Here is a 24,465-nt window from a genome sequence, read left to right on the forward strand (position 1 = left end):
GTTTTATGGTTTGGGTCTAGATTAGATTCTTTTTTTTTTTTTTTTTTTTTTGCATGTAGATGTCCAGTTGTTCCAGCACCAGCTGAAAATTTTATAGCCCATTTTTGACTCCTAAATTTGCATACTCTGTACTATAATTTTTATTGTGGTAAAAAAAATGCATCAAATTTAAGTTAATTATTTCTAAGTGTACAGTTCAGTAGTGTTAAGTATATTCACATTGTTGTATAACCAGTCTCCAGAATGTTTTCATCTTATAAAACTGAAACTCTATCCATGAAACAACAACTTCCTATTCCCCCTCCCCTCAGACCTAGGACATCATCATTTTACTTTATATTTTTATGAATTTGACTACTCTAGTACCTTATATAAGTGGAATCATACAATATTTGTCTTTTTGTGACTGGCATCTTTCATTGGGCATAATGTCCTCAAGGTTCATCCATGGTGTAGCATGTCAGGATTTCCTTCCTTTTTAAGGCTGAATAATATTCAACTGCATGTTTATACCTCATTTGATTCATTCACTCATCCAGCAATGGACACTGGGGTTGCTTCCATCTCTTGACTATTGTGCACAGTGCTGCTGTTAACATGGACATATAACATACTGATGCTTTCATCTCATCAAGGTTATAATGTGGAGATTTTTCAATATGATGGGCAGAGAGCTCTTTGGTTTTCTTTTTTAAAAATATTGTCACTGTATTTTTTTTGGAGTTGATGGGCCACTATACAGTTAACTAACCCCATGCTAAATATATCTGTGCTCTTTTTACTTAGCAGCTTTGAAGGGAGAAAATTTGTATCCCCCCTAAATCTATTCATTTCCAAATTTTCTAAGGAGAAATAAATAGTAAGAGATTCTCAGATATTTTAACTGAACTCTGATAAAATTAGATGCATATTTGAGTTGATCTAGAAAGAAATAAAAATACTGAATTCAAGGTTGTATAAGTCTTGATAGTTAGCACTGAAAGTGTTTAAACAAAAGATTACATAAATATAGTTGTCGTAACATGGCTACATAACTAAACATATTTCAAAAATAGAAGTTGAAGGAGAAAATCTAATATCAATTAATAATGATTTGAAAATGATCTGAATGAAAGAGTTCAGACTTTATAACAAACACTAGAATGTGTTAGAAAAAAAATTAGAGGAAATAAAGATTTGCTAGAGTCTTTAGCCTGTGTAGAAAAGAGTCAAAAGTCTTTATCCTTTTCTTGTTTTTGACAATTCAAGAAATATCAATCAAAACATGTTTGACATAAAGATTACTACTAACAGAATTTAAAAGTATGTGTATACATCACAAGTAATCAGAGAATAATGATACCTCTCTACCTGAAATCCTTAGAAGAGGAAGAAAAGGTAAGAACATTGAGAAAAATATGAAAGAAAATGAAAATAATAAGACAGATGACAAAAGAAATTCAAACATGAAAGAAGAGAAGAACACAGCACCCTCAATAAAGCCAAAGAACCCAAGGAGTCAAAGAGAAAAGGGTTAGGTCAAAAAGAAATCTTATCTGAATAAATAAAAATTACCCAAACAGAAAGAAATAATTACAAATAGGTTAAGGAAGCTCAAAACTGCCCATGCTATCAGGCCATGAGAAAAAAAAAAAAAGGCAAGTGTTATATTTGAGATAGGAGACTGAGAACCATGTACTTGATACAAGGAAACTAGGAATGGGGATTAGCAACTCCTTCAACTACGTACTAGGAAAAGAGGAAGCTCAGGGACTTATTCCTGAGTGAGGCTGTGCATAATCAGTCAGACACTGAAAGATCCATAAGCTCCGTATTAAAACTAGAGCACACAGATATAAACTGGGAAGGACTCATGCTCAGTTTGGTAAAATACATATATTCCCAAAAGAAATGTACAAAGAAAGTTATTTAAGACTCTGCTATGCTTTCTGCATACAAGAAAGATGGCAGAAGTCCACTGCCTTGAGAAAAACCTGGATGGAAACAAAAAAATCTCCAAAGTTAAATATTTGAAGTGTAAGATACATCTTTTAGGAAAGGACATATTTTTAGGTATCCATCTTAAGTCTGTAGAATACAATTACATAAAAGAAAGTTGGTTAATAGTATTAATATAGTTAACTTACAAGGTAGGAGAGAGGTCGTAAAATGTAAAGTGAAAGGCATGATCTTTTTTTGATGATGTTATGAAAAAGATGAAAATTAATTTATTAAAAGCTGAGAATTCAATCAACGTTCATATGGAAGAGGAGAACATTCTTTGTAATCATCATATTTCAGAACTAAAGGAGACCTCAAAGGACATTCATACTACTACTGTATTAGAAAATGAAGACATAAAACAATCTATGAGAAGTAATGAAGGGGAGAAAACAAATCAGTTTTAAAAATATATATCAGGTGTCTATTATTTCCATTCCCCAAAGGGGAGAAGGTGGGAAAAGGGTGAGGGTTGAAAAATTACCTGTTGGGTACAATGTTCAATATTTGGGTGATGGTTACGCCAGAAGCTCAATCCTCACCATTATGCAATATACCCATGGAATAAACGTGCAGATGTACCCCCTGAAACTAAAATTTAAAATAAAATTTAAAAAAATAGTCAACAAGCAGGGTGGTGGTGTGCACCTGTAGTTCCAGCACTCAGGAGGCTGAGGTGGGAGGATTGCTTGAGCCCAGGAGCTCAAGGCTTTATTGCACCTGTGAATAACTACTGTACTCTAGCCTAGGCAACATAGCAAGACTGCATCTCTTAAAAAAAAAAAAAAAAATAGCCAGCCCGGCATGGTGGCTCATGCCTGTAATCCCAGCACTTTGGGAGGCCAAGGCAGGTGGATCACTTGAGGCCAGGAGTTCGAGACCAGCCTAGACAACATGGTGAAACCCCGTCTCTACTGAAAATACAAAAAAATTAGCCAGGCATGTTGGTGGGTGCCTGTAATCCCAGCTATTTGGGTGGCTGAGGCAGGAGAATCGCTCAAACCCGGGAGGCAGAGGATGCAGTTAGCTGAGATTGCGCCACTGCACTCCAGCCTGGGCAACAGAACGAGACTCTGCCTCAAAAAAAAAAAAAAAAAAAAGCCAACAGTGGCTGGTCATGTTTCATATATCCAATTTTCTCAACAGAAAGAGTAAAGCAAAGGCTTAGAGGAGTGAATTAGTTATTCTTATTTCCAAGTGAATTTATTATGTGCATAAATAGAAAATATAAATGAAGAAATGTGAGAGGAAATGAAGACCTTTTAAAAATAGGAAGTATTTTTGTTTATAGATTGCTACAAAAAAAGAAAAAGAAAAATCAGAGAGCAAACAAAAACCAAGGTTTTTACATTTAGACCCTGAAAATCAGAAGAAAAGAATTAGGGGGTAAATAAAGAAAAGTAACTGATTTCAGATTTTATGGAAGGTGAATCTACAGATGATGTGGGAGGTTACCAGCTAGCTTCAGTGAAGAAGAAAAGGCCCAATGAGCAGGGAAGAGACGCAGCTGAACTGAGCCTGAAATGTCAATGATCTATCTGATCTTCCAATTTGATATCTTTTTTTTTCTTTTTTTTCCCCCTAGCAATGCTCAGCTGCCCAGAAACTAAAGTAGAGAGAAATTAAGATGAGTTGCCAACATACCACTGGGATTTACCCCAGAACAGGACGATTTCAAAATAACTGCCACTGCTCCCTGATGCAGCCCACTTCATTAGGGCTGTTGGATCCCCTCACCAGTATTGGTGGTTCCTTCTCTCCTGCTGCTTTGGAAACAATCAGCCTCTCAGAGGTCATCAGAATGGGCGCTGGTTCCTTGGAATAAAGACCAGGAAGCTCCCCAACCTGAAAGACTTCAGTCTCTGAAATCTCATCAGAGATTTATGAATTAGATCTGGGAGGCAGCTTTGCCTTGCTTCACACATGTTCTTCCTACAACTTGGGAAGCTCCCCTCTCCTCCCTTACCCTTCCTAGCTTAGCATGATGTCATTCCTCAAGGAAGCCATGCCTGAATTCTCTTCACATCACTGTCACAGCCATAACTCTATATCTATGTACCAATTAAACAAAATTGTGTAATTTTGCCTGATTATCAGGACAAGAACCATATATATTTGATCACTGTTGAATCTTCAATATAGAGTAAAGCACATTATAATAAATATTGTATATATCAATGAATGAACATACGATATCCTTCAGAGGAGTAAGACCTTAAAGCAGTGATCCTCAAAGTGTCATCCTTGGACTAGCAGTAACTGCATTATCTAAGAACTTGCTTTACGTGGAAATTCTCAGGCCTTCTCTGAGACCTGCTGAATCAGAAACTCTAGGGGTTAAGCCTAGCCATCTGTGTTTTAACAAACTCCTCAGATGATTTTACTAAATGCTAAAGTTTTACAACTACAAATTTAAAGTTAAGTCTTAATCAATTTCTGTATTTTTTTTTTTTATGATTTTTCTTTTTTTTTTTTCTTTTATTATTATTATTATTATTATTATTATACTTTAGGTTTTATGGTACATGTGCGCAATGTGCAGGTAAGTTACATATGTATACATGTGCCATGCTGGTGCGCTGCACCCACCAACTCGTCATCTAGCATTAGGTATATCTCCCAATGCTATCCCTCCCCCCTCCCCCCACCCCACAACAGTCCCCAGAGTGTGATGGTCCCCTTCCTGTGTCCATGTGTTCTCATTGTTCAATTCCCACCTATGAGTGAGAATATGCGGTGTTTGGTTTTTTGTTCTTGCGATAGTTTACTGAGAATGATGATTTCCAATTTCATCCATGTCCCTACAAAGGACATGAACTCATCATTTTTTATGGCTGCATAGTATTCCATGGTGTATATGTGCCACATTTTCTTAATCCAGTCTATCATTGTAGGACATTTGGGTTGGTTCCAAGTCTTTGCTATTGTGAATAATGCCGCAATAAACATACGTGTGCATGTGTCTTTATAGCAGCATGATTTATAGTCCTTTGGGTATATACCCAGTAATGGGATGGCTGGGTCGAATGGAATATCTAGTTCTAGATCCCTGAGGAATCGCCACACTGACTTCCACAAGGGTTGAACTAGTTTACAGTCCCACCAACAGTGTAAAAGTGTTCCTATTTCTCCACATCCTCTCCAGCACCTGTTGTTTCCTGACTTTTTAATGATTGCCATTCTAACTGGTGTGAGATGGTAACTCATTGTGGTTTTGATTTGCATTTCTCTGATGGCCAGTGATGGTGAGCATTTTTTCATGTGTTTTTTGGCTGCATAAATGTCTTCTTTTGAGAAGTGTCTGTTCATGTCCTTTGCCCACTTTTTGATGGGGTTGTTTGTTTTTTTCTTGTAAATTTGTTGGAGTTCATTGTAGATTCTGGATATTAGCCCTTTGTCAGATGAGTAGGTTGCGAAAATTTTCTCCCATTTTGTAGGTTGCCTGTTCACTCTGATGGTGGTTTCTTTTGCTGTGCAGAAGCTCTTGAGTTTAATTAGATCCCATTTGTCAATTTTGGCTTTTGTTGCCATTGCTTTTGGTGTTTTAGACATGAAGTCCTTGCCCATGCCTATGTCCTGAATGGTAATGCCTAGGTTTTCTTCTAGGGTTTTTATGGTTTTAGGTCTAACATTTAAGTCTTTAATCCATCTTGAATTGATTTTTGTATAAGGTGTAAGGAAGGGATCCAGTTTCAGCTTTCTACATATGGCTAGCCAGTTTTCCCAGCACCATTTATTAAATAGGGAATCCTTTCCCCATTTCTTGTTTTTGTCAGGTTTGTCAAAGATCAGATACTTGTAGATATGTGGCATTATTTCTGACGGCTCTGTTCTGTTCCATTGATCTATATCTCTGTTTTGGTACCAGTACCATGCTGTTTTGGTTACTGTAGCCTTGTAGTATAGTTTGAAGTCAGGTAGTGTGATGCCTCCAGCTTTGTTCTTTTGGCTTAGGATTGACTTGGCGATGCGGGCTCTTTTTTGGTTCCATATGAACTTTAAAGTAGTTTTTTCCAATTCTGAGAAGAAAGTCATTGGTAGCTTGATGGGGATGGCATTGAATCTGTAAATTACCTTGGGAAGGATGGCCATTTTCATGATATTGATTCTTCCTACCCATGAGCATGGAATGTTCTTCCATTTGTTTGTATCCTCTTTTATTTCCTTGAGCAGTGGTTTGTAGTTCTCCTTGAAGAGGTCTTTCACATCCCTTGTAAGTTGGATTCCTAGGTATTTTATTCTCTTTGAAGCAATTGTGAATGGGAGTTCACTCATGATTTGGCTCTCTGTTTGTCCGTTATTGATGTATAAGAATGCTTGTGATTTTTGCACATTGATTTTGTATCCTGAGACTTTGCTGAAGTTGCTTATCAGCTTAAGGAGATTTTGGGCTGAGACAATGGGGTTTTCTAGATATACTATCATGTCATCTGCAAACAGGGACAATTTGATTTCCTCTTTTCCTAATTGAATACCCTTGATTTCCTTCTCCTGCCTAATTGCCCTGGCCAGAACTTCCAGCACTATGTTGAATAGAAGTGGTGAGAGAGGGCATCCCTGTCTTGTGCCAGTTTTCAAAGGGAATGCTTCCAGTTTTTGCCCATTCAGTATGATATTGGCTGTGGGTTTGTCATAAATAGCTCTTATTATTTTGAGATACGTCCCATCAATTCCTAATTTATTGAGAGTTTTTAGCATGAAGGGTTGTTGAATTTTGTCAAAGGCCTTTTCTGCATCTATTGAGATAATCATGTGGTTTTTGTCTTTCGTTCTGTTTATATGCTGGATTACATTTATTGATTTGCGTATATTGAACCAGCCTTGCATCCCAGGGATGAAGCCCACTTGATCATGGTGGATAAGCTTTTTGATGTGCTGCTGGATTTGGTTTGCCAGTATTTTATTGAGGATTTTTGCATCAATGTTCATCAAGGATATTGGTCTAAAATTCTCTTTTTTTGTTGTGTCTCTGCCAGGCTTTGGTATCAGGATGATGCTGGCCTCATAAAATGAGTTAGGGAGGATTCCCTCTTTTTCTATTGATTGGAATAGTTTCAGAAGGAATGGTACCAGCTCCTCCTTATACCTCTGGTAGAATTCGGCTGTGAATCCATCTGGACCTGGACTTTTTTTGGTTGGTAAGCTATTGATTATTGCCACAATTTCAGCTCCTGTTATTGGTCTATTCAGAGATTCAACTTCTTCCTGGTTTAGTCTTGGGAGGGTGTATGTGTCGAGGAATTTATCCATTTCTTCTAGATTTTCTAGTTTATTTGCATAGAGGTGTTTGTAATATTCTCTGATGGTAGTTTGTATTTCTGTGGGATCGGTGGTGATATCCCCTTTATCATTTTTTATTGCATCTACTTGATTCTTCTCTCTTTTTTTCTTTATTAATCTTGCTAGCGGTCTATCAATTTTGTTGATCCTTTCAAAAAACCAGCTCCTGGATTCATTTATTTTTTGAAGGGTTTTTTGTGTCTCTATTTCCTTCAGTTCTGCTCTGATTTTAGTTATTTCTTGCCTTCTGCTAGCTTTTGAATGTGTTTGCTCTTGCTTTTCTAGTTCTTTTAATTGTGATGTTAGGGTGTCAATTTTGGATCTTTCCTGCTTTCTCTTGTGGGCATTTAGTGCTATAAATTTCCCTCTACACACTGCTTTGAATGCATCCCAGAGATTCTGGTATGTTGTGTCTTGGTTCTCGTTGGTTTCAAAGAACATCTTTATTTCTGCCTTCATTTCGTTATGTACCCAGTAGTCATTCAGGAGCGGGTTGTTCAGTTTCCACGTAGTTGAGCGGTTTTGAGTGAGATTCTTAATCCTGAGTTCTAGCTTGATTGCACTGTGATCTGAGAGACAGTTTGTTACAATTTCTGTTCTTTTACATTTATTGAGGAGAGCTTTACTTCCAAGTATATGGTCAATTTTGGAATAGGTGTGGTGTGGTGCTGAAAAAAATGTATAGTCTGTTGATTTGGGGTGGAGAGTTCTGTAGATGTCTATTAGGTCCGCTTGGTGCAGAGCTGAGTTCAATTCCTGGGTATCCTTGTTGACTTTCTGTCTCGTTGATCTGTCTAATGTTGATAGTGGGGTGTTAAAGTCTCCCATTATTAATGTGTGGGAGTCTAAGTCTCTTTGTAGGTCACTCAGGACTTGCTTTATGAATCTGGGTGCTCCTGTATTGGGTGCATATATATTTAGGATAGTTAGCTCTTCTTGTTGAATTAATCCCTTTACCATTATGTAATGGCCTTCTTTGTCTCTTTTGATCTTTGTTGGTTTAAAGTCTGTTTTATCAGAGACTAGGATTGCAACCCCTGCCTTTCTTTGTTTTCCATTTGCTTGGTAGATCTTCCTCCATCCTTTTATTTTGAGCCTATGTGTGTCTCTGCATGTGAGATGGGTTTCCTGAATACAGCACACTGATGGGTCTTGAGTCTTTATCCAGTTTGCCAGTCTGTGTCTTTTAATTGGAGCATTTAGTCCATTTACATTTAAAGTTAATATTGTTATGTGTGAATTTGATCCTGTCATTATGATGTTAGCTGGATATTTTGCTCGTTAGTTGATGCAGTCTCTTCCTAGTCTCGATGGTCTTTACATTTCGGTATGATTTTGCAGTGGCTGGTACCGGTTGTGCCTTTCCATGTTTAGCGCTTCCTTCAGGAGCTCTTTTAGGGCAGGCTTGGTGGTGACAAAATCTCTCAGCATTTGCTTGTCTGTAAAGTATTTTATTTCTCCTTCACTTATGAAGCTTAGTTTGGCAGGATATGAAATTCTGGGTTGAAAATTCTTTTCTTTAAGAATGTTGAATATTGGCCCCCACTCTCTTCTGGCTTGTAGGGTTTCTGCCGAGAGATCCGCTGTTAGTCTGATGGGCTTCCCTTTGATGGTAACCCGACCTTTCTCTCTGGCTGCCCTTAACATTTTTTCCTTCATTTCAACTTTGGTGAATCTGACAATTATGTGTCTGGGAGTTGCTCTTCTCGAGGAGTATCTTTGTGGCATTCTCTGTATTTCCTGAATCTGAATGTTGGCCTGCCTTGCTAGATTGGGGAAGTTCTCCTGGATAATATCCTGCAGAGTGTTTTCCAACTTGTTTCCATTCTCCCTGTCACTTTCAGGTACACCAATCAGACGTAGATTTGGTCTTTTCACATAGTCCCACATTTCTTGGAGGCTTTGCTCGTTTCTTTTTATTCTTTTTTCTCTAAACTTCCCTTCTCGCTTCATTTCATTCATTTCATCTTCCAGGGCTGATACCCTTTCTTCCATTTGATCGCATCGGCTCCTGAGGCTTCTGCATTCTTCACGTAGTTCTCGAGCCTTGGTTTTCAGCTCCATCAGCTCCTTTAAGCACTTCTCTGTATTGGTTATTCTAGTTATACATTCTTCTAAATTTTTTTCAAAGTTTTCAACTTCTTTGCCTTTGGTTTGAATATCCTCCCGTAGCTCGGAGTAATTTGATCGTCTGAAGCCTTCTTCTCTCAGCTCGTCAAAGTCATTCTCCGTCCAGCTTTGTTCCGTTGCTGGTGAGGAACTGCGTTCCTTTGGAGGAGGAGAGGTACTCTGGTTTTTAGAGTTTCCAGTTTTTCTGCTCTGTTTTTTCCCCATCTTTGTGGTTTTATCTACTTTTGGTCTTTGATGATGGTGATGTACAGATGGGTTTTTGGTGTGGATGTCCTTTCTGTTAGTTTTCCTTCTAACAGACAGAACCCTCAGCTGCAGGTCTGTTGGAGTACCTGGCCGGCCGTGTGAGGTGTCAGTCTGCCCCTGCTGGGGGGTGCCTCCCAGTTAGGCTGCTCGGGGGTCAGGGGTCAGGGACCCACTTGAGGAGGCAGTCAGCCCGTTCTCAGATCTCCAGCTGCCTGCTGGGAGAACCACTGCTCTCCTCACAGCTGTCAGACAGGGACATTTAAGTCTGCAGAGGTTACTGCTGTCTTTTTGTTTGTCTGTGTCCTGCCCCCAGAGGTGGAGCCTACAGAGGCAGGCAGGCCTCCTTGAGCTGTGGTGGGCTCCACCCAGTTCAAGCTTCCAGGCTGCTTTGTTTACCTAAGCGAGCCCGGGCAATGGCGGGCTCCCCTCCCCCCGCCTCGCTGCCGACTTGCTGTTTGATCTCAGACTGCTGTGCTAGCAATCAGCGAGACTCCGTGGGCGTAGGACCCTCTGAGCCAGGTGCGGGCTATACTCTCCTGGGGCACCGTTTCCTAAGCCCGTCGGAAAAGCACAGTATTCGGGTGGGAGTGGCCCGATTTTCCAGGTGCCGTCTGTCACCCCTGGAAGGGGAACTCCCTGACCCCTTGCGCTTCCCGAGTGAGGCAATGCCTCGCCCCTGCTTCGGCTGGCGCACGGTGCGCTCACCCACTGACCTGCGCCCACTGTCTGGCACTCCCTAGTGAGATGAACACGGTACCTCAGATGGAAATGCAGAAATCACCCGTCTTCTGCGTCGCTCGCGCTGGGAGCTGTAGACCGGAGCTGTTCCTATTCGGCCATCTTGGCTCCTCCCCTCTCAATTTCTGTATTAAGGCAGAGGACACAGACCAAATGCCCACAAGGATAATGAAAGTTTTATAAATGAGTGAGTATAAAGGAAACAGGTATAAAATGAGAAGGAGTGGTGGGGACTGTGGCAAAGTCCATGCTCAGCCTCAAGGGTAAACTGCTATTCTGCACTCTGAGTTCTTGTCACTGTCACCAGGCCAAATCTTTACGTTTTCTAAGAGATTCTGGATAATTGAGTTTTGATGTGACATTTACCCATTATTAACCTTGTAGAGGCTACACAAAATATATCTGTCAGCCAAAGCTGTGGACAGTGCTTGCTTTAGGGTGTCATCCAAGGCATCACAGATGCTTCAGGTTTATTGGTGGGGACCCCAGGCAAGGGTCAAAATAGGAGGAGAGACAGTTACACCTTGTGCCTATTTGTTTTATTTTGTTTCTCAGGATCTGGTCCTGGTTACAAGACAAAAAAGAAGGAAGTACTTGGTTTTCTCAGCTGGGCCAGTTTCATCTCAGTCTAGCAGCAGATTTTATATGAAAACTTAATACAGTGCTTGCTCTAAGAATTTACAGGAGAATTGGATATAGAAATTTCACAAGAGGAAGGAGTATAATAAATTTTCAACAAAATTACAGGCTTTTGCTCTGAATGTCAACTCAATGCCCAATTATACTGAGAGATGTGGAGCCTAATGGTTTGAGGATGTTCATTTTGTTTTGTCAAGTTTCGTTTTCAGACAGTTCTTTTCCTTTACAGGTTATGTAATTGCCCAAACCTATATGGAAATAGCTAGATCTTGAAAAACAACAACAAAACCAAAACGAGAGCAAAAAGCAAACCAGCAAATAAGTGAATACCGTGAGTGCTTTCATGCCCCTCTCAAAATTTGAAATTTCATTCCAATGAATTTCATTTCAGCTTCAGAAACTGACAAATGAAGAATTTAATCAAAGACAAGTCCTGCCTGATATGTAAAACACAAATTGAGGGAGTTCTTCAGGAGATTGTTGCAGAGAAATAGGTTTAATTTCTTAAGAGGCTTTATAATGATAGCTTGTATCTCCACATCAGCTAGTAAAAGAACAACAAAAACTCAGAGGAATTCTAGTAAAATCCACACATAAAAACACTAATGAGACAGTTAAATTACCCATTGAAAGAGTAGAAAAGCAAATTGAGAGGTTTTTAGTCAGAGGAATGTTCATGTTGCCCAAGTAAACAAAGACTAGTGAGCGAATAAAAAGAAGAAAAAGAACTTCTCATTCTCCTGGGAACTATTCTGTGAGAAATTCTTGGAAATGAGCAGCTACAGAAACCTGCAGATAAAATGAGGCTATATGCCTGCAAGAAAACATGCGGAACCTAGGAGAGGAGAGAGCCATTGCACCCCATTCCAGGGAGTCACGCCCAGCCTCAGGACAAGCAAGGACAGTGACTGGGTTTTCTTCAGGTGTCAAAGTCTTCAGGATTCCATTCAAGGAAAACCATATATCTTGTAGACCTCTGCCAGAGTACTGGGAAGAATGGTAGGTAATAAGGAGTCCTATCCTTTTTTTTTTTTTTTTGGATGGAGTTTCGCTTTTGTCACCCAGGCTGGAGTGCAATGGCACGATCTCAGCTCACTGCAACCTCCGCCTTCTGGGTTCAAGCAATTCTCCTGCCTCAGCCTCCCGAGTAACTGGGATTACAGGCACCTGCCACCACACCCGGCTAATTTTTGTATTTTTAGTAGAGACAGGGTTTCACAATGTTGGCCAGGCTGGTCTCAAACTCCTGACCTCGGGTGATCCACCCGCCTCGGCCTCCCAAAGTACTGGGATTACAGGTGTGCACAACCATGCCCAGCTGGGAGTCCTGTCCTTAATTGATGCCAGGATTTTAGTGTCAAATAATTAGAACCTTTAAAAGGTTTTTCATTTTTAGAAAAAACATCATTTTTTGAGATTATACAAATGATATATGTGAATATTAAAACTTCAGAAAATATAGAAAAGCACAAAGAAGAAAGTTAAAACCATCTGCAATACTACCATCTAGGCATAACAACTATTAATAGTGTATAAACATCTTCCAGTCTTATGTAGTTATATAGGTATGATTAAAGATATGGATATTGATATTGGGATCAAACTATACAACCTATGAGGGATCTTCAAATGCTTATGGAAAATGCATATTATAAAAATACTATGTATGGGCAGAGCGTGGTGGCTCACACCTGTAATCCCAGCACTTTGGGAGGCTGAGGTGGGAGGATCACTTGAGGCCAACATTTTGAGACCACCCTGGCCAACATGACGAAACCCCATCTCCACGAAAAATACAAAAATTAGTCAGGGGAAGTGGTACACACCTGTAATCCCAGCTACTCGGGTGGCTGAGGCATGAGAATTGTTGAACCCAGGAAGCGGAGGTTGCAGTAAATCAAGATTGTGCCACTGCAGACCAGCCTGGGTGACACAGCAAGACTGTCTCAAAAACAAAAACAAAAACAAAGACAAAAAAACACTATGCATGGATTCAAACATTTTTTGCATCAAAATAAACTCATACTAACTTGTTATAACGTTTCTGAAGAGGATCTAGTTTGAGGCACTAAGAAGGATAAGACATCAATTTGAAAAGAGCCCCTAGCAGAGCAACATGTATTCTGCTAAAACTAAAGCAAGAACAAACATCAAATTTATGGTGAAGCTGGGCTGGAAGAATGGTGAAATCACTGATGCTTTATGAAAAGCTAATGGGGACAATACCCCCCCACCAAAATCAGCAGTTTACAAGTGATCATTTTCAGAAGAGATGAGATCATATTGAAGATGAAGCCTGCAGCAGCAGACCATCCACATCAATTTATGAGAAAAAAAATTCATTTTGTTCATGCCTTAAATCAAGAAGACCAAAGATTAACAGCAGAAACAGCAGCCAACACCATAGACATCTCAATTGGTTCAGTTTACACAACTGACTGGAAAATTAAACTTGAGCACAGTTTCCACTTGATGGGTGCCAAAATTATCATACTTAGATTAGCTGCAGACAAGTGCAGAGCTTTCATTGAAAATTTTAAACAGGTGGGATCAAGATCCTTAAGCATTTCTTCAAAGAATTCAACAGGAGATGGAACATGGCTTTACCAGTATGATCCTGAAGACAAAGCACAATCACAGCAATGGCTACCAAGAGGTGGAAGTGGTCCAGGCAAAGCAAATGCAAATTGGTCAAAAGCAAAGGTCATGGCAACAATTTTGGGGGATGCTCAAGGCATTTTGCTTATCGATGTTCTATAGGGCCAAAGAGCAATAACACCTGCTTATTATGAGAGTGTTTTGAGAAAATTAGCCAAAGCTTTAGCAGAAAAATGCGTAAGAAAGCTACACCAGAGAGTCCTTCTCCACCACAACAATGTTCCTGCTCATTCCTCTCATCAAACAAGGGCAATTTTGTGAGAGTTTAGATGGGAAATCATTAGGCATCCACCTTACAGTCCTAATTTGGCTTCTTCTGAATTCTTTTTTGTTTCCTAATCTTTAAAAATCTGTTAAAAAGCCCATTTTTCTTCAGTCAATAATGTAAAAAAACTCCACTGATATGGTTAAATTCCCAAGACCCTCAGTTCTTTAGGGATGGACTAAATGGCTGGTATCATCACTTACAAAAGAAAGAAGAAATTAGCCAGTAGTGGTGGCACGTGCCTGGACTCCCAGCTACTCGGGAGGCTGACATGGGAGGATCTCTTGAGCCCAGGAGGTGGAGGCTGCAGTGGAGTGCATCACTGCACTCCAGCCTGGGTGACAGTGAGAACCTGTCTCAAAAAAATAATAATAAAAGTAAAAGTAATTCAGGCAGATTGAAAATGAAAATGAAAGGAGAACATCAGAGCAATGCAAACAAAAAGAAAGCAAAGGTCACAAACTTAATATCAGAAAAGGTATAATTTGGGACCAAAAGCTATAAACAAGACACAGAAGGGTACTTTGTGTGTATTAAAGGTGCATAAGAAAATTGTAGTAAGTATGAATATCTATGAAGCAAGCAACTTGGTAGCAACTTTCATAAATCAGAAACTTCAGGAATTTAAGGAGATAAAGGCAGAAATACATAAATAAGAAGAAACTTTAATTCATTTCTCTCAGGCAATGACTAAATAAGTGGATAAAACAATAAATAGTAATATCAAAATCTGTATCCTGGAAGCAGAGACTATTTCTACTTTTCAAGAATCTAAAGAATATTTTTCATAAAATTTAATTAGATCATAAAGAAAAACTGTGTTCCAAAGGTAGAAATGGTATAATCACTGACCAGAAATTAATAACCATACCAGAAAACTAAAAGCCCTACTAGCTGGAAATCTACACACTGTGTCTTAACTATTGCAACAAAGAGAAACTCCAAAATGAATGTTAGAATACTTTGAAAATAATAAGAATATAAATACTCATGTCAGAATCTGTGTGATGGACTAAAGCAATACTTGGGAAAAATGCAGAGATTTCAATACTTATATTAAGGGAAAAAGAATGAAAACAACTTCATTAAACATTCAACATAAGAATTTAGAAAAGGAGCAGTGAAATAAAACAAAGGAAAGCAGAATAAAACAATCAATACAGATGAATGTAGAAAGTAATCAATTAAGGAACAAATGAATAATAGAACTAATGAAGAAATACAAATAGGACAGGCGCTGTGGCTCACACCTGTAATCACAGCACTTTGGGAGGCCAAGGCAGGCAGATCACCTAAGATCAGGAGTTTGAGACCAGCCTGACCAATATGATGAAACCCCATCACTACTAAAAATACAAAAATTAGCCGGGCATGGTGGCATGTGCCTGTAATCCCAGCTACTCAGGAGGCTGAGACAGGAGAATCACTTGAACCCAGGAGGCAGAGGCTGCAGTGAGCCGAGATTACGCCATTGCACTCCAGCCTGGGCAACAAAAGCAAAACTCATCTCAAAAAAAAAAAAAGAGAGAAAAGAAATACAAATGCTATTTATTTGAAAAAATATATAAACCCATAACAAATGCATTAAGAAAATAGGAGTAAGCATAAATACACAAAATAAGAAATAATGAGGAAGAAGACATTATATTTACAGAGAAAATTAAAGGAATCATGAAACATAATTTTGCTCAATTTCAATTGTTTAAAAATTCAGATAAAATAGATAACTTTCTAGGTAAATATAACTTACCAACACAGACTCAAGTATAGATAAAATAAATAAACATATTAATTAAATAGAAAAAAATAGAAAGCCATTTCATAAAGCTTCCCGGCAGTCTCCTCCCCCCAATAAAAGCACACACACAAAGGACCAAATGGTTTTGTGGGGATTTCTGACAAATCTTCAAAGAGCAAATAATTCTGTAGCATAGGAAAAGGAGAAAAATTTTAATGTTTTCTTTATGAAGCAACAATTAATACAAAAATTCAACAAAAATTTCAAATAAAAAATTGTATAGGCAAATCTCTCTTATGATTATCAATGCAAAATACTCTAAATAAAATATTGCAGACTGAAGCACCCCATTAAAAGAAAACTACATACTGGCCAATTAAGATTTTTCCAGTAATGTAAGAATTTTCAGTATTAGGAAAGCTATTTATATTAATTCAGTACACATATAGATCTAAGCAGGAGAAAAATGATATAAACACCTTCAGATTTTCTGAAAATGCATATGATAAGTTTCAAAGTCCATTTGTGATTTTAAAGAATCTCAATCAACTAAAAATAGCTGAATCTCTACTTGCTGAAATACTTCTTCTATCATTAGACCAGTGAAGAAATACTAAAATCATCCTCATTAAATTTAGAAATAAAACAAATGTTTTCATTATCATCATTACCTAACTTTTTTGTAGGTATTAGACAATAAAATTAGAGATTCAAAATAAACTATATGTATAAAAACTATGCAGTAAAAGATAAAACTAAATACAGATTATATAAATTATGCCTAGAAAACACAAGCAAATCAACTGAAAATTAGCTACAAAAATAAGAGGATTGAGTGAAGTATCAGACATAAAACTAATATACAGAAATTAACAATCTTTGGATAACAAATAAGAACTAGGAATAAAATAAAATGGAAGTAAAGATGCCATTTATAATTTCGATTTAAATTCAAAATAATTAGTAGTAAAATTAAAAATAAATGTATAAAATCTCTATGACTAGAACTTGAAAATTATCTTAAGTAAAACAAGTAAAATTTTGAAATAATAATAAAGTATAACTTGTTCTTTGATAGAAATTGAACATCATAAAGATACTAATTTTCCCTAAATTAATTAATAAATTTAATGTGATTACAATATAATTTGAGGGAGAGAAAATAAAGAAAAAATGAATTTTATGAAGTTCAATTGGAAAAATGAACAAGCAAAAATATCCAGGAAAAGTCTGGGAGAAAAAAAACCAAAAACACAAAGAATAGTGAGGGGCAACTAGCTCTATGAGACACAAAAAGACAAAAATTATAATTATGGAAACATTATGTGATGTATGGAGAGTTGAATCAAAGTGATAGAAATTCAGAAACAGAAGGCCGGGTGCGGTGGCTCATGCCTGTAATCCCAGCACTTTGGGAGGTTGAGGTGAGTGGATCACGAGGTCAGGGGATCGAGACCATCCTGGCTAACACGGTGAAACCCCGTCTCTACTAAAAATACAAAAAAATTAGCCGGGCATGGTGGTGGGCACCTGTAGTCCCAGCTACTCGGGAGGCTGAGGCAAGAGAATGGTGTGAATCTGGGAGGTGGAGAGTGCAGTGAGTAGAGATTGCGCCACTGCACTCCAGCCTGGGTGACAGAGTAAGACTCCATCTCAAAAAAAAAAAAAAAAGAAAAGAAAAAGAAAAAAGAAAAAAGAAATCCAGAAACAGAAACTAATACATAAAGAAATTTCATATATTATAAGAGTGGCATCTAAAATCCATGGGGAAGAAAGTTTTTAGTAAATGTCATTTAAACAACTGGTAAGCCAACTAAAAAAAAATTAGGCCTAGATTCACACCTCTTACCTTACACTAGGATAAATTCAAAATGCATCAAGATTTAAATATAAAAATAGAAAGAAGATGAAGCAGCTATGGCCAGGCACAGTGGCTCTAACCTGTAATCTCAGCACTTTGGAAAGCTGAAGCAGGAGCATCACTTGAGCCCAGGAAGTCAAGATCAGCCTGGGCAACATAGCAAGAATCTACCTCTACAAAAAAATAGAAAAATTCAGCTAGGTGTGGTGGCAAGCCTATAGTCCCAGCTACTGGGGAAGTCAAGGCCACAGGATCACTTGAGCCAGGAGGTCCAGGTGCTGTGATCATGCCACTGCCCTCTAGCCTGGGCGACAGAGCAAGACCCTGTTTCAAAAACAAAAAAAAGAAAAAAACAAAAAAAACCTCGGAAGAGTAGGCAAAAGAGCTAATTTTCCTAACAAATAAAAAGCTCACAAATCAATTTTTTAAAAGACACAATAAGGCTATAAAAAGACTTTGCAGGAAAAAAAATTCAAGTAACTTACATGAAAAGATATTCAGAGCTGAGTGCGGTGGCTCACACCTGTAATCCCAGAGACTCAGGAGGCTAAGGTAGGACGACTGCAAGAGGCTGAGGCCAGGAGTTCCTGACCAGCCCAGGTCACATAGTGAGACACTGTCTCTAAGTTAATTAATTAATTAATTTAATTAAGCAGTTCAACCTCACTCACAATAAGACATGAACTCTGGAGCCAGTCTTTCTAGCCCTGGTCCTAATCCTGCCTCCATGTCTTTTTTTTTTTTTTTTTTTTTTTGAGACGGTGCCTCCACGTCTTTTTTTTTTTTTTTTTTTTTTAGACGGGGTATCTCTCTCGCCCAGGCTGGAGTGCAGTGGCGCGATCTTGGCTCACTGCAAGCTCCGCCTCCCAGGTTCATGCCATTCTCCTGCCTCAGCCTCGCGAGTAGCTGGGACTACAGGTGCCCACCACGACGCCCGGCTGATTTTTTATATTTTTAGTAGAGACGGGGTTTCACTGTGTTAGCCCAGGATGGTCTCGATCTCCTGACCTCGTGATCCGCCCACCTCGGCCGCCCAAAGTGCTGGGATTACAGGCATGAGCCACCGCGTCCAGCTGCACCTCTTCTTACTAGTTCTTTGACCATGCGCAAGTTACTTAACTTTGGTGTGCTTCAGTTTTCATATCAATAAATTGAGGACAGTAAGTAGTAGAAGCTATCTCTTTGGGTAGTTCTGAAGATTAAATGAGTTGATATTTGTTGGTATTTGTAAAATGCTTCTGACAGTTCTAGCATATGCTAAGAATAGAATACTAAGAATACTAAGCCATATAATGTTATAGAAATGAAATAAATAAATACAAATTAAAATTGTACTGATTTGTCATTGTTTTACCTATCAGATATGCAAAAGTGAAACCATTTCATCATGCGTTGTGTTGGTGAAGGTCCAAGGAAACAAGCATTCTTCTACATTGCTAGACTGCATGGAAGGCAATTTAGCCATAGGCATCAAACTCAAAATTACAGCTATACATACCTGGTGTGTTATCAATTTCACTTCTAGGAATTTCTTCTACATATAGGCCCTCACAGGGATGAAATAAGGCAAGTGCAATGGTATTTATTACAGCAGTGTAAGAGCAAGTGATTAGAAACAATCTAAATATTTACCAATAGGGAATGGGTTAAATTGTTATACATCCACATACAATGCAGCCCTTAAAAATTATTTTAAAATGAAGAACATTCTTTAAAAAATTGACATGACTGAAAACCAATGTATTTTAAATGAAAAGAACAAGAATCAGAACAATATGTATAGTCTGCTACTATTTGTGTAAAAAGGAGGAAAATAATATCTATGCATGTTTTCTTAAATATCATAGAATATTTCTAGAAAAATACCAAAGAAACTGATGACACCAGTTACAGCTGGGGGAGGCAACTTTGTGCCTGGGGCACATGAGTAGGAAGGAGACAATTCACTGTGTAACAGGAGCAGATGCTGTGGTGAGCCATCACCTGCTTCAGTATCAGAGGCACTCATTTCCCCACCTGCCACAAGTGTCAGGTTCTCAGCTGAGTCGCTCCCTGGGAATTGCCCTCAACTGGCCAGGGCAGCCTGCCCTAATGAAGCTGATGGCGAGAAGGAGTTATAAAGGCTGGCCCCCTTGCCTCAGGACAGAACAAATCTGAAGTACTATCTCGGCTCTAGGACTCCCTACAGGTCACAGATTGTGCTATCAACTGAAGCCTTTATTTTTCATTGCATCACAGTTCAGCTTCTCCTTCTGCCCAGCTCAATTTCCTTCACACCCCCTCTGATGGAGATACCCAGGGCTCTCCCGAATAAACTTCCTACATGCAAACCTCCATTCTGTTTCCCTCCAGAACCAAACCTAAGACAATGCTCTTTCGAACCTTTTGAATTTTGAATCTTTTTTTTGAACATTTATATAAATGAATAAATAAATTTACATTAAAAGTCTTTTAAGTCTTTTCCCTTTATGTTACTGACGTTAATGCTTTTCCTTTTCAATGTGACAATAAAGTTTCCTTTCAAAATTTATCTTCTAATTTTATGAATGGGTTATCATGTTTGGGTTATCACGTTTGGATTTTCTTATTTTGGGGCAGCATATCTTTCAATCAGCAAAATTTTTTAGCACTGAATATGTTCAAGAGCTGTGCTGGGTATCCTAGAGTATACAAGGAGGTAGAAAATGGCACACTGGCCTCAGGGTGGTAAAATACAGATAAAATACTGACTTCTCAAGATTATTGTTAAAATAAGGTGACTCTAAAGTAACTAATATAGGGCCCAGACTGTAACAACTGCTCCTGTTTAAAAATATAGTTGGGGAAGAAATACATATCACATGAAAATACAGGCAGGAAATGCTAAGCACTAAATTGATAGCATCGACAATCATTACTACAGAATTCAGAGGAAGGAGATCATTTCTAGGGGAATGTGGCCATAACATATTGATTGAAGAAATAAGAACTAAAGCTAGATCCTGAAAGGTAAGTAGTCTGTGGAAAGGAGTTGCAGTATCATTCCAGATAGGGAGAGCAATGGGGTGGATGCAGAAGTGAGCTGAAAATGTTTGGATATAAGCAAGGGCCCGCCTGGAGTGGAGGACATAGAGCTGGAAAGATATATTGTGGTCAGATTAGAGAGGGCATTAAATGCCAGGCTAATGAGTTTGGGTTTTGCTCATAGGAAGCTTCTTTAGATTTATGGGCAGGATAATAGCATGATGGAAATAGTGTTTCAGATTGATAACAGTTTGGCAGCCAGCCATATAGCCTGGGGTCAGCACGAGAGGCAAGAATGTCGGAGACTGGCTTAGGCTGTAGGCCAAGCATTAGCTAATAAGGGCACCTACTAGTGTGCTAGCAGTGAAAAGAGAATAAATAGGGGAGACTGATATGAGAAACATAAAAGAAAGAACTGAAAAACACATAATTTTGATTAGATAGTGCTGACATGATGATGATGGGGGAGTCTTCAGAGATGAAGTACACATTTGAAGGCCTGGGTGACTGGACAAGTCATAGTACCACTGAACAAAAGCAAAGATGGAGGGCAGAGAAGAACAACAGCTTAGCACTTTGGGGGAAATGTGAGTCAACTGTATTCATTCATACTAAATTTGAAGTGCAGGTGAGATAAGCTAGTGGAAAAGTTCATTGTGCACTTGTAAATTCTAGCCTAGCACCACAAGGGACAACAGGGTTGGGGCTATAGAACTGAGATTAATTAGCAGATGACACCACTGGAGGCATGAGGTGAGCCAAGAGACTTCGTGTTGAGAGTGGCAATGTTTCAATAACGAACACTTGGATCATGCTCATATTTATTTGAAGGAAATAGAGCTAGTGAAGAAGACAGAAAAAGAAAGGTCAGAGAGAGTGGATAAGAACTATAAGAGTATGGTAGTAGGAGAGCCAAATGAGTGCAGAGGGTCAGAAAGAAGGTAGGGACAGAAGATCCACATATCAGATACTGCAGAAAGGTCAAGGAGAATGAGAAATTGATAATGTCAATGGATTCAGCTCTTAGGAGATCAGTGCACTTTCTGCATATGGGTTCAGAATACCAGGAAGGCTGATTGCAGAATGGGATAGAGAAGCAGTACAAGATAGTGGCGTAAGCAGCGGGCCCTGAGATCAGACTGTGTCTTGGCCCATCTTCTGTTGCTTATAACAGAATACCTGAAACTGGGTAATCTATAGAGAAAAGAAATGTATTTCTTACAGTTATGGAGGCTGTGGTGTTCAAGGTCAAGGGGGCACATCTGATGAGAGCCTTCTTGCTGATGGGGACCCTCTGCAGAGTCCCAGGGCAGCACAGAGCATCACATGGCAACGGGGCGAAGCATGCTAGTTCAGGTATCTCTTCTCTACCTTTGGTGTTTTGTTTTTTTTTTTTTTTAAGAAATGGGGGTCTTGCTATGTTGCCCAGGCTGGCCTCAATATCCTGGGCTCAAGGGATCCTCCCACCTCACCATCCCAAGTAGCTGGGACTACAGGCAGTTATCACCATACCTGGTTCTCCTCCTATGCTTATAAAGGCACCCCAGTAGTTCCCCGCTCATGATAACCCATTAATCCATGAATGGATTAGTCCATCCATGAAGACACAGTCCTTAAGACCCAATCACCTCCTTAAAAGCCCCACCTCTCAATACTGCCACATTGGGGATTAAATTTCAACGTAAGTTTTGGAGGGGACAAATATTTAAACCACAGTAGACTGCCTGGGTTTCAATCCTATCTTTGCTACAAGTGTGCTTTGTGATTTGTGCAAGCTGCTTAACTCTTTTATGCCTCCATTTCTTCATTTTTAAAATGGGGATGGTAATGGTAATAATAGTACTGACCTTATAGAGTTTTTGTAAGGCTAAAGGGCAATGTATGCAAATTGCTTAGCAGTGTAGGCACAGAGTAGGTGCTCCATATTATCAGTTCTTGTTGTTAGTATTACTTTTATTATAAGTGAATGCTTCGTGGCTTTTGGCCAAGGATCTTGATAGGAAAAAGCAGAGGTAAACTAGTGGGATAGTTTGGCCTGTCATCCCAGGCGGAGGTTTGTGCATAGCTGGAGGCAACTGGGAAGGAGCCAAGGCAAGAGTAGAAGCTAAAGACGCCAAGGGGAAGAAGAAATGTAAAGGAGCAAAGTCCCTGAGGGGAGGAAGAGGAGAACAGGAGTTTCAGAACTCAGGTGACTAGGGCCAGGCACTGCGTTCACGCCTGTAATCCCAGCACTTTGGGAGGCTGAGGCGGGTGGAACGCTTGAGTCCAGGAGTTCGAGACCAACCTGGCAACGTGGCGAGACCCCATCTCTAACAAAAAAGTACAAAAATTAGCTGGGCGTGGTAGCATGTGCCTGTAGTCCCAGCTGCTCAGGATGCTGAGCTTGAGCCCAGGAGGCAAAGGTTGTAGTGAGAAAGGATTGTGCCATTGCACTCCAGCCTAGACAACAGAGCCAGACTCTGTCTCAGAAAAAAAAGAAAACAGGTCTCAGGTGACTAATCAATCTGGGAAAGAAGGGTCAGATACCATCTGAGACAAAAAAACAAAAAACAAAAAACAAAACAAAATAAAAAAAAGGGAGAAGAGGATTTAGATGAAGTTGGAAATGTGAAGAGATCAGAGAGAGAACAAGTCCCAGTAAAAGAAGCAATGAGGCCATTGGCCCCAAGTGAGAAGAATTGAGTGGGATGGGGTGTCTCTGCAAGCATTTGCAAAGATTCATAACAACTTCTATTTTCTTCAAGTTTAAACTGCCTTTCAAGACTTTTACTCCATCATGATTCCAAGTAGAAAGTAAAGAACAAAGGAGAGTTAAAAAAAAAAAATCAGGAAATATTGTAGGATTAATTTAGCGCCACCCAGCAGGATTGATAGGGAGCTGCAGTGTAAATCAGCCCTCAACCCAATAACTCCACTCGCTTCCTGACGGGAGGCAAACTGAGGAGAACATGCCACAGCAGAGGCCGGGACTCCATCAAAGACCTAAGGGAACCACACAAACACCTCTCGTCAATGGTGAGCCTACGGCCTGGAAAATCTGATTTCTCAAGATCCTTTTAGATCTATGATATTAGAAAGTTTTTCTTTTCACTTAGAATACCATTCAATGCTCAGGGGTCTTCTGGGTTTAACTTCTTTATGAAACCACAAATCATCGAAAGCAACTTTCCCTCTCAATTAAAAAAAAAAATCATTTTAACCAAAGTTCACATCAGATGTGAACAAGTCAACTAAATCTGGTGGCTTGGTTCCTTGCTTCCCAAATGGTTTTTGGCCAATGGGAGGGGAACATACGATCATTCTCAGAAACGGTTCTAGTAGAGCCAAAGTGTCGTCCATATGTGCCTTTGTCTGCCTTCTGAGTTCTCTACCCAAGATTTCTCTTGGTGCAACAGCTTCAAATATTAACTCAGAGAGTGTATAGGAATGAGTCTGTTTTGCAGGGCTACAAGCCTGTTTGATCCCAAGAGAATATGGGGACTTCTGATGCTTTAAACAAGCAGAGGGAAAAATCTGATGAAGACAAAGTGCTGTGTGCCATAGCTCATTATTCTGAGCAGCATTGAGGCTGCCAGTCCATTATACTTGATTCTGTTTTTGCCATCAACAGCACTCTGGAGATGGCTTATTTGTAAAAGGAGCAGGATCTAGGATATGCATTAATTTGCAAAAGATGCCACCACACACATTCTGCAGCTAATACTGTGTTCATGAACTTTACCTGTGATTAAATACATTTCATATCTTACAGCTGAGCTTCAGTAATTGGTTTTTGCAGCCTCAAACACATCCAGCAAGGAAAATATGAGAAGCCCAGATCTCTCCCTGCTTTTTTGAAATGGCTTTTGCTGCAGATGGGAAAAGCTGTCTCAGCTCTGAGTTGGCAGTTCCCGAAGGTCAGATCTTAGAGAGCTGACACCTGGGAAC

This window comes from Pongo abelii, chromosome 11 (assembly GCF_028885655.2).
Source record: "Pongo abelii isolate AG06213 chromosome 11, NHGRI_mPonAbe1-v2.0_pri, whole genome shotgun sequence".
Lineage (NCBI taxonomy): Eukaryota > Metazoa > Chordata > Mammalia > Primates > Hominidae > Pongo > Pongo abelii.